Genomic DNA, 11,734 nt, shown 5'->3' with positions numbered 1-11,734 from the left:
ACTTATCTGTAAGGTCACTACTCTCCTCCTCCAAATCTCTCCTCACGACCCACCTCTGCCATGCTACCAGTAAGAAGTCAGTTCATATTGGCTACCTTCTGGGGCAGAAGAGGAGAGGTCACACTTCATTTAGCTATAATAAACAGGAAAAAAGTTGCACATGTAGATATTTATGTAAACACTGCAGCGCTTTGTCTTTATCCCTCTAAGGCCACCCTTTACAAGTCATAAGTCTCCTTGGACTGACTGTAACTTCCTCAGGGCAGGGACTACACCTTCATATATAATTGTATAGGGTGACACCCTCATCCCACTCAGGAGTTTTGGATGCTAATGCAATATAAATATTAAATAATAATAATAATAAAAAATAAAAACAATTAAATATAGTGAATTATAACTCTTTCTTCCATTTGTAATAATATTGACATATGATCCCATTGGGAAAGTGTTGGCCATTAGTGACACTTTCACCTTTTTTCTCCCTTTCCTGTTATTAGAGATGAGGTCCCGACAGCAGAACCCTATATTTGAGCATCCAAAAGTGTTGGAAAGGTTCTGATCCAGGGATGCACATTGCACTCAAAGTCCATCTCTACTTTTTTTTTTTTCCTTTTTATTGTTTTTTCTATGATGGGTTTTTGTAAACAGAGGAATTTGGGGTGTATTTATCGTTCAAAATATTACACATTATGGATTGTTCCTCCAAATAAAGAAAGAAAGAAGCAAATAAAAAGATAAAAGTGAAATGACAAGAAGATATTGGACCCTTTACCTGTAGATACCGGACAAGTAGCTTGGATGGATCTATTCCAGTCTGGGCTGGGCTGGTAAGACATTTGACTGCAGAAGTGAAGTTTGTTGTGTTGCAGCCACCAGGCCAATAGAACCCAATGGATCGTCTGGGTCAGGGAATAAGAAGGGGGTGATTTAGCCTGTGTGAAACCCACTACGTATTCAACCTGCTGCTAAAACAAAGAGCCCTCTGCATGGACAGGTGACGGGAGCTAGACGTGAACAGGTAGTGTCTATCTTATTTGGAATCGTAACTCTTAAGGGACTTCACAGTGAATTATCCCAGGCATAGAGAGAATTTTAACAAGTGATTCCTCAGGGATCTTGTCCTAAACTACCTTTCTCAAATAGTTTTGAGCTGAATATTAATAGGGAATCACAAAAGTTCCCAAACAGCAGAGGAATTATTGTGTATATGTATCAAAATGCAGCCTAAGCATTATAAACCTCTCTTCTCTATCCAGTGTTAACAGGAAATCTTATTACTTCAGGTCAAAGACATGATCATTTTCTTTTCTTTTCCAGGCACCAGCAGCTTCCACTGATTTATGGAAAGTCTCAGTACAGAGCGAAGGATGTTTCTTTACTCTGAGGGTTTAATTACCATCTGACTCTTGTTTACCCAGAACACTGGGGCCCTGTGCTGAACCAACTGAGAACACCTCAGTCCCTGATGGAATCCTACTGAAGTGGAGGTTGATGTTACATTCCCTACAGCTCTTCTAAGAATAAACTTCAGTCTCTGACATATCTCTCCATCTGCCAAGGCACATACGTGGGACACCAAGAAGTTTGACAAAGACCCAAAATGGGGAACACCTATTATTCGTGCAGACAATTTAAAATGCTTTAGGAATCATCTCTTTAATGTAAATTGCTCTTTTTATAACCTCAGATCATTTTTTGTTCTGTGGTAAATAATTTTCAACTGTAAAAATGAGGGGCCACCAAATTTGTGTGGAACTTAGGGAACAGCATGAATGAGAGGTATGGTCTCTGATTTGATTGTTAGTGATTTTTGTGATACGTGAGGATTCAAGGTCTGTTTCTCGTCCATCCCACCCCAGTAAGAGGTACTATAAAATTCCTCTCTTTCCCTAAACAAGGGGGGTTCTGTGCATTGTAGTATTCAAGATCACCTCATGTGTTCTTAGTTCCTGGTACTACAATACGCTGCCAAGTTAAAATGGTTAGGAAGTAAATCTGTGCTCATTCATGTAGAATATTGAATAATTACACAGGTGCCTTCAGCTAAACCACCTTGCCCTTACAGAAAAGTCCGGTGGAATGGAATATTACTGAACAGTTTTGAAACCAGCCTATAGAAATGTCTGCTCAATCTTCTACTAAATTGTTTGGTTTTCAGAATGGGTATAGTGGAGATCATTGTCTGTGGCTGTCGTGTTTCATGGTGCAGGGACAAGAAGCCTTCCCACAACTAGTGCAGTTGTTTAAGGCCCACGCACAGTAGCAGAGCACGTGCCCCCCTGCACTCTGTGAAGCATAAGAACTGCTTGCTCTTACTCCCCCCGAGGATCAAGGTGGCCAGAAGGCAAGGGGAAGGGAGAAGGCAGGCCTATGGCCCTGTCCTGCCTCTGCAGTGGCCCATGACACACCTGGAAAGCATTCTGATCACTGGCATGATGGATGGTGTGAAATGCACACCTCTCTATGCACAAGGCAGAGCATCAGGAAAGACCCCATCTGCCTAAGATCTCTGAAGCACTGCTGCTCTTGGGTCATGTGGATCTGCACTGCCAGTGACAGGGCTTGTGTCATACCTGCAACAATCTAGCCCTATAGATTTTTAGAATAATTTCTACAGAAACCAAATCACTGACCCCTATTAATATCTATGTAGCCAGGAGGGGTGGTCACCCTCTGAGAAGGACCCAGACGGGGAGCCGGAGCCAGACCCACCCTGGCTGGTAGAGCCCCAAAGGAAAAGCCCTGACTGGAAACAGGTGGGCGGGTCCAGGCCTTTAAAAGCCCCAGGGACACCACCTGACCGGAAGTGGGGGGGGGGGGGGAGGGGGAGGCGGAGCCAGGCCTTTAAAACCCAGGCCTGTGAGCCCAGTCAAGAGAGAATGGCTGAGGGAGAAGGGTGCTCCTCCTCCTCCTCCTCCTCCTCCTCCTCCTCCTCCTCCTCCTCCTGAGCTCCCAGCTAAGGCCAGGTCAGAGACCTACCCTGACAGGGAGTGGTTGGTCTTACCTACAGCCTGGGAACTGGAGGAGAGCCTCACTGGGGTCTCCATGGCCTGGGAGACAGAGGAGGGCCTGGAGGAGCTGCTCTCTGAGGATGAACCCATGGAGCTGCCAGAGCTGCCATCTGTGGATGAGGAGAGCCGCGTCGGTGACCCGAAGGAGGCAGGTACTGGGGGTTTCAGGGAGGAAGAAGCCCAGGGGCAGCCACAAGTTTGTGGCTGAGTCCGTGGCAACCCGGGCAGTGTGTTGCAGCAGGAGCCCCGCCGACCCTGGGGCAAACACCTTCTGCCACTGCAAGGGCCCTGGGCTGGGATGCAGTGGAGACGGGTGGGCCTGCGTCCTCCTCCCCTCTTCCTTAGCAGCCCCGAGAGAGCCTCACCCTCCATAGCGCTCCAGAGAGCAGGCCTGCTACTTGCCAGCCCTGCCGGAGGGCCCGGCCTGAGAGATTGCTTGCCTGGAAAAAGGGCTTGAGACTGCTCCGGGCAGGAGATAGCCGGGAAGGGTGGTCCCCCTCTGAGAAGGACCCAGAGGGAGGTTCCTGGACGCTGCCCCCTGCTTCCAGGGGCCCGTCCACAATCTACATGGTTGTTCCACATGGTTAGATCTCTGAAGCAAAGAAAAGATGACTGAGTCTGTACTTGGAAGTAAGAACATGAAGAAAATCCTAAATGGTACAGAAACTTGTATTTTGGAGGCGTTTCCTTAAGTAGGTATTGAACCATTTCACTAGGAACTGCTGGGGTTACTTTATCATAAGGCTCTGCCTCTAAGATGAAGCTTAAAGCTGAGGTTCTGAGTTATACTGTGCTTTGAAAGGCCTTAGTTGTTTCTCTGTGTGAAACTCTTTTCCCTGGGTTTGTAGTTTTCCCTATAGTCAAATCTCATTGCAAACATCAACAAAATTTGTATTTGACAGATCCAAGTCTGTCAGCACCAGCTTGCTGGAAGGGAGAATGGATCTCAGCTCTGATACAACAACATATCTCCGGTACCAAATTAAATTTCCCATTCTAAAACTTTCTCACATTCCTATGCAAACTAATCATTTGATTTTTAGCGTGAAAACAGAAAACTGCTTTCATCCAGAAATGAGTTGCTTATTTAGAGTATAGCAAAGACGCTTGTCCTTGAAAAGAGACAACACCCTTGAGAAAATGACCGCAAATGTTTCAGAGACAAGATTATTTTTGATAGGTATAAACTATTATGGAAGTTTCATTTGAAATTCATCAACATGAAGCAAACCAGTGTCGCCATTGTCAAGAAAACATGTGAAATGGTTAAGGCCAGGAGATAAAATAAAGCTTCTGAAGAAGGGCAAGCAAATGAATTAGTTTCAATGTATTGGTTTACTGTAATCAAGAGTTCCCACTATTATTAACACACAGTGTTTCTCATAGGACAGGATCTGTCATTCCATAAATATTGAAGACAAGAGTGAAAAAACTATGGCATTTGTTTTGAGGACATTGTGAAAGGCTGAGAGGAGCTATTCTCATATGCATTAGGTATTATCCTGCAGTAATTACATTTCATGAGTTCTTGTTAGGAAAAATATCTCTTCAGTCACTAGCTCTCTCTGGCCTGTTTTTGGTGTAAAATGTCCGTCCGCTCTATCCTGTTATATGTTGGATGCCCTGGACTTCTACTGGCATTGAGGCTGCTTAATCCATTGCAAAACTGGGCTCTACATTGCATGACAACTATTGACTGAGACAGTGGTTGAGAGACATTATGGGTTTTTTAACGTTTTCTTTATTTTTAATGTTACTTTTCAAATGATGTGTGTTTTTTATTTTTGTGATTCTTCTATACAATTTTCAATGGAATTTTTTAAAAATAAAAAATGGATAACAAATGAGACTTCATCCTTTTTTCTCTAGAAAAATGGAGTTGTCACTCAAATTGTTTACTATGAGATACTTGGGTAATAACACCAAAAAGCCAATATGTGAGGATGCTGGTTGAACTACATGGACATCCTGAAGAAATAATGAAAATAAACACAGTTGGCAGGAAGTTTCTTTTGGTGAATAAAATCAGAACATGATATAGATAGGCACATATACATCAAGACATATTAGAATCTGCTCCATCTTAACTGTGGGAATGAACTACTAGCCTGTGCTAACTGCTACATGGAGGTTTTACAGGAAAGAATTAAGTAAACACACATTATTAGAGCTGGGTGAAATTTTTCGGACAAAGTTTATTTACTAAAAAAGGCCATTTTGGGTGAGCCAAAACTATTCATGAATTTGACCTGATAGTTTTGGCTGGGGAAATGTTTTTCAGGGCCAGCAAACAGTGAGTGTGTGAGAGTGCCTAATATGTGGGAAACCCAGGTTTAAATCCCTACTCCAGAGCAGAGACAAACTTCCCCCTTCTCAGGTCAGCACCCCAATCACCAAGCATCATTTGTGGGGAGGAGAAGATTGCTCCCAGTCTCTTCTGTTGAAGTTGTTCCAATTTGTATAAATACTTAAATATTCATTGGGCCAAAAAAATAGCATGAGAATGACTCTATAGCTTGATAATTAAGGTACTCACCTAAGAGGTGAGAGATTCAGAGGAGGTATTTGAATCCAGATCTCTTACCTCCCAGGGGAGTACCTTAATCACCAGGCTATTGAGTCATCCTCACTTTTAGTATGGTCTCACTCCTTTTTAGCGTCTCTGGTTTTGGTTCAAGTGCTTAAGGGAGGCAAGGTCCTGCTTCTACTTCTTGGGTGTTCTGGTGCTAGTGATGGTCTGGGTCCCCTTGCTAGAGAGTGTCCCCCAATTAAAAGCAGTTTCTGACTCCTTTTCTTGCTTCTCATTCTGGCACTTTCAGTCCTCCAGCCTCCAGCTAGGATTACTGGTAGAGGGCCATTAAAGGACAATGGCTTTGCCTGTCGTAACCCCATTATCCCACTAGGGCAGAGCTGTTCAACGCTGATGACTCCTTGATGGCCCTGTTTTAGTTCCCCAGACATACCCTGCTTTCTGCCATAAAATGGAAGTTCTCTTCCAAACTGACAATTACAAGAATATATTTAACAGTGAGGATAAATAACCATTGTCACAGTCATGGAGTTTAAGGCCAGAAGGGACCACCACATCATCTAGTCTGACCTCCTGTATACCACAGGCCACCAACACCACCCAGCACCCGCAGACAAACCCAACAACTGAAATGAGACCAAAGTACTTCAGCTCACAAGAGACATCAAGGGTTGTGGTGGATTCTCCATCACTGGAAACTTTTAAATCAAGATAGACTGTAGTTCAAACAGGGATTAATTCAGGGATATGCAGGAGGTCAGACTAGATGATCACAATGGTTCCTTTTGACCTTAAAATCAAATGGAATTCATAAGTTTAAAAGACATATTCCCCAAACTGTCACAAAACCTATTCCACATTTTCAAAAGTACAGAGCATCCAGCAGTTCCCATTGACCTGAATAAGAGCAGCTGCTTAGTATATTCATGACCAGTTGTGTGTTATTGATTAAAAACTAAATGTGTATAGTATTGGCTCCTGGTAGAGTCAGGATATTTACTAAAATGCACCAGTGATCTTATTTCTCCCCTCCTTTCCCCTCTGCTGAGACCATCTCACTTTCCCCTAGTTCTTGTCCACGTGCTCATTGACTTGTTCTAACATGGAAGTGAACAAGAAATACTATTGGTGGGGCAAGGAGGGGAAAGTGAGTTCTGTACAAACGCCTTCCAGGCTCCCCTTTGAAATTCATCTTAGTTGTTATACATGGGATTAAGTTTCACATTATGTTTATTTCTCCCACTGCAGAGAAAGAGAGAACGTAGAGCAGAGATGGAAAACCAAAGTTCTGTGACAGAGAGACCCAGCAGAAGGAACTCTAATGACCCGAAGATGCAGCTCTTCCTCTTCTGGCTGTTTTCCATCATCTACACTGTCACTCTGGGGGGGAACATGCTCATATTGGCGCTAATCTGTCTGAATTCTCAACTCCACACCCCCATGTATTTCTTCCTGAGCCACCTCATTTGTGGACATCTGCTACACATCCAGCACTGTCCCCCAGATGCTGGTCAATCTCATGAGCCTGAAGAAAACCATCTCGTTTGCTGGATGTGGTGCTCAGATCTATATCTTCCTGGCCTTGGGCATTACCGAGTGTGTTCTGCTAGCAGTCATGGCATATGATCGGTATGTAGCAATATGTCACCCTCTGTCCTATATGCTCATCATGAACCGTAAGGTCTGTGTGGGGCTGGCTGCAGCTGCATGGACATGTGGTTTCCTCCTTGCCATGGTCCATACTGTTCAGACTTTGCAGATGCCCTTCTGTGGTCCAAATGAGACTAACCTCTTCTACTGTGATATCCAGGCACTGCTGAAACTGGTCTGTGCTGACATCCACTTCAACGAAGTCATGGTGTTCGTGATCGGCATCCTTATCCTCCTCTGTCCTTTCTCCTTGATCCTGACCTCTTACAGCCGCATTCTGGTGGCCATCTTGAGGATCTGCTCTGCTGAGGGACGGCACAAAGCCTTCTCCACCTGTGCCTCCCACCTGGCCGTGGTGGTGCTGTTTATGGCAGTGCCATGTTCATGTACATGAGACCTGGGTCTAGCCACTCAGCAGATCAGGACAAAATAGTTTCTCTGTTCTACAGTATCATCAGCCCCATCTTCAACCCCTTGATATACAGTTTGAGGAATAAGGACGTGAAAGGAGCCATGGCAAAAGTGCTGCAGAGGCGCAGACTTTCTTGGGGGATACAGACTCATTGTGGGTAGGAATTTGTTCCACTTCCCTAGAAGATGCCTGAGGATGAGGGGTGGGCTATTTCTGCTGTTTCATTCTGTAAACCAATAACTTTCCAAGGGCCACATATAGCACATGTTAGTCCTAAAACATGGACTATGGCCAGGCTCTCTGTTTGCCAATGTATGGTGAGGGCACGTCTGGCCCAGAGGCAGCTGATGCAGTCAGTGAACTAAAAACAACCACCACTGGGCTGCAGAGAATGATTTCTGAGGAGAGATGAAAAATACTTAATATGTTTAGCTAAACGCTGAACATAGATGTGGAGGCGATATAATAGCCACACGTAAGTATCTGAAGGGTGTCATCACCAGAGAGTGAGAAGAATGGGTCTGTGTGATGAGAGGTTGCACACATACACCTATTATGTTAGGAACAGTGGGATGAAATCAAGGGTTAAGATTTCTACCTAGTTCCTCATGTTTTGGGGAGCAAATTCTCTGGGAACGGTTACTCCAGTTTTAGTCAGTTACATGTCCCTCCCCCTGACTCTGCCTGCAGATCAGGGACCTGATCTGAGTATCTTAAACTGCAGGCACAGTATTGCGCACACTGTTATTTTCATCCACTGTGCGTAAGCAGATATAGCGTCCAGTGACCGATAATCTGAGCCCAATGGTAAATTTATATCTTACTGAGATTCTAACTAGGAGTAGTGGGCTGAAATGAAGACGGGGACTCATTTATGCTGAATAGCAGGGTTATTTGATTGACTGTAAGCTATTTTAAGCTGCTAAAGTAGATTCTCACACCAGCCTTCGTGTGAGACTTATAAAAAAACTAGACTGGACAAAGTACTAGGGAATGTAGCTGCGGTAAGCAATCCTACATCAGCTCTAAGTCTCCAGAGCGATTGACTGGATGTTCTAATTGGGCTTTTTCATCTCTTACCTCATGGTTCTGTTCATCAAGGAAGATACGTCTGATAGTTTTGTGCAGCTAATTTTTACTAAAACTGTTTTGTGAATATACATGCAATTTTTGTGGCAATCCATAGCACAAAGTCTGGATACCTTGTGTTATAGATGTCTGAACTGTAGAAAATTAGCTAAATACATCTGATAAATGTGCTATTAGTCTGTGGCTCTTGTTTTTATTAATTAATTAACCTACTTATTTGCTTCCAGTAGCACCCATAGTGTGTTAGACACGTTAGACAAATGCAAAAGAAGGTATAATCTCTTGTCCATAGAACTTACACTCAGAAAAGACAAAACAAACACAAAGGGTAGGGGAAAGGAATATGCCAGAAAAGAAATCTAGTAATTGGCCATATCTACATTAATTACACCTAAATTAACTAGAACCACTCCAGGAAAGTAGATGGGGCTGATGGAGAGAATTTTTCAATTTCCTTGTGTTGCTTGCTTTGTTTTTATTTTGTCTGGGGGAAGCAAACCTTTCCTGTCTCTCCATGTTACTTTCCAGCCTTCCATTTAACTTGTGCTGAAAGGGAACACATACAATTTTATTTTTGAGTAATCCATATTAGCTTAGCACTCACCCCAAAACATTAAATGGAAAATTTACATCTTTCCATGTGCCCAGGTGTGAATAAGTGTTGGGGATTTGTGATGGGGTCTGCAGAATGCAACCTGGACTGAGCTCTCTGTCCCAACAACCTGGGCTGCCCCTTACACTTTGATGCTGATGTCAACCTACAAAACTCTGGGAGGTATTGCACTTACACAACGATCCACAGGCAGGGGCTCTCCCAACTGAGCTACATGAATGCTTCTCTCAGCTATTTATTTATTTATTTATTTATTAATTCTCAGGATTTTTAAGGCAGCTGCAGGATTTTTGGGGTCCTGAGTCATGATTATTTAACCTGCTTGAGGTTGACAGGACTGATACTGCAGCTCCCCCTGGAGTGATGCATCCTCTCCTGCTGTCAGCATGGACCACTGCTTATGGGGACAGTCTGAAATGAGCCCCAGTACTGGAAGGGATATAGACAGACATCTCATAGGTATTTTTTCCTCTGTCCACACAAAAAACAAACTAGTCTGCAAACTGATCATGCTACCCTGTACTCAAGGGGAAATAAAAATGTTCACATTAACTAGACTGAAGGTGAAAATCAAGGGAGTAATGTGTAAATAGTTTTGTGACTTGAAATGAGTAAAAATGAAATGACCCCCTGAGGGCAGCAGAGGATTAGTAATGAAAAAGAGCTATTCTCATTTGCGGTGGGCACTTACTAACACCAGCTGATAAAGAATGAAAACAGGGTGGATGTAGTGTTATGCTACATTAGTGAGTCTGACTGTCAGACCCCCCACAATGAGCCTACATCTCCCCTGCCCTCCATTGGATGCAACGTGAGACCTACCTGGGTATGTGTAATTATGGAGATGACACACACCCTGGGATGGCTCAAGACAACAGTGGGTTTAAGGCATAATACTATACACAGACGTGGATTACTGTGGTTCTTTCCTACAGCCACTAGGTGGTAACAAAGGATAACACCGTTTTATAGTTAATAAGGGATGTCATTCCAATGTGCTTCAAAACCACACAGACACACACGACATACAGAAATAACATTAAAATACTGGTATTTATGTCACAAATTTAATCACTTGAAAGTTAGCAAATGCCATATTCGAGGTAGCCTGTGGAACCTTAATCTGCTCCCTCCTCTATATTTGTTATGGTACGGTCTTTAATTACATGATCACATATGATTTTTCCCCCACAGATTGCTGCTGTCTTCAGTGCCCAGGATGGATGGTGCTCAGGAAATGTTTCAGGGTTATATACTGAATGAGGCTGCTGACTACAGGATCCTGCCTCATTGACTACAGAAATTAGAAGAGACACATCAATAATCTTCTACTTTAAGTGGATTCGTACAATGGCAGCGCTCACGAGTTGTCTCCCTCTCAGCCTGCTCATCTTTCTGTTCCTCACAATATCCTTTTTTTTGCTTGTTCTGCAAAAATTCCAGAAGTATTTGAGGCAGTTCTGAGAGCCAGTGAAATTTTCATCCAAAACCTAGATTTCACATCAAGAACCTAAGATTAGGCTGGCATAAGTAGGGGTCCTTGCTCATTGGCAGACAGAGCACACAATTCTCAGATATTCTTTGTCTGGGTATGGATTGCCTACTGGTTTTGTAGATAACATGCACTGACTGGATCCTGTGTTCAGGCTGGCATTACTGAGTCAGGCTGAATACTCTCCTTCAAAGAAGGACCCAGGCATTTCTCGGCCTACATTGTTAAATGAGCAAGTTGTGCAGCTGGCTATAGTGGGATCTGCCATGTTATCAGTACTACTGCTGCTAAGTAGTGGGGGCAGATAAAGCACCGATTTGCCTGTGGAGTCTTGCTGCTGGATTGGGAACGCAATGGGGAAGAGACGACTTTTTTAACCAGCCCCTCCAAAGAAGCTGAATGAATTACTGGAAACTAGCCAACATCTAAAGAGCTTGGAAAGGGTGAAGAGGGCCTGGCAGCTACTGTCACAAAGACATCAGAGGTGACAGGGTAGCAGGCCACCAATTCCCTCCCTCCCCCACACACCCACCGCTAAAGGCGATGGGGAACACAGGGGCTGTTGCAGGTTGTTAGTCCCAACAGGGAAGGGCATCTGGTTTGGCCAGGCCTAAATGAAACCTGGAATTGGTAAAATGTTCCCATTTTCAGGCCATGGTATGAAATAACGTCCAAGATGGCAAACATGGGAGCAAACCCTAGATATTGACAGGAAATTGCCCTCAGCTCAGAGCGGGGGATGGGACTGACTGCTACAGCAGAACAGACTGGAGCAGTCCTAGGGAAGAAGGAGGCTGGCAGACCAGATAAGCAGGTGCAGCAAGAAATAATTCTTCACCCTGCAATGAGGCTGGCCAAGACTGACGTAGCTGGATGGACAGGCCCAGGGCTGCAGAGGCCTTCCCAGTGCATGGGGATGGGGACAGATGGTAGG

General features: G+C 44.0%; 1 pseudogene; it reads left to right on the top strand.

Annotated features, from left to right (window-relative positions):
* Positions 1 to 6,876: 6,876 nt before the first annotated feature.
* LOC137167750 (olfactory receptor 2A12-like) lies at positions 6,877 to 7,767 on the top strand (annotated as a pseudogene).
* Positions 7,768 to 11,734: the final 3,967 nt, after the last annotated feature.

Source organism: Emydura macquarii, unplaced genomic scaffold (genome assembly GCF_026122565.2).
Source record: "Emydura macquarii macquarii isolate MOO-44397 ecotype Brisbane River unplaced genomic scaffold, CSIRO-AGI_Emac_v2 contig_2979, whole genome shotgun sequence".
NCBI classification, from domain to species: domain Eukaryota; kingdom Metazoa; phylum Chordata; order Testudines; family Chelidae; genus Emydura; species Emydura macquarii.
This window is presented reverse-complemented; position numbering and strand designations above follow the sequence as displayed.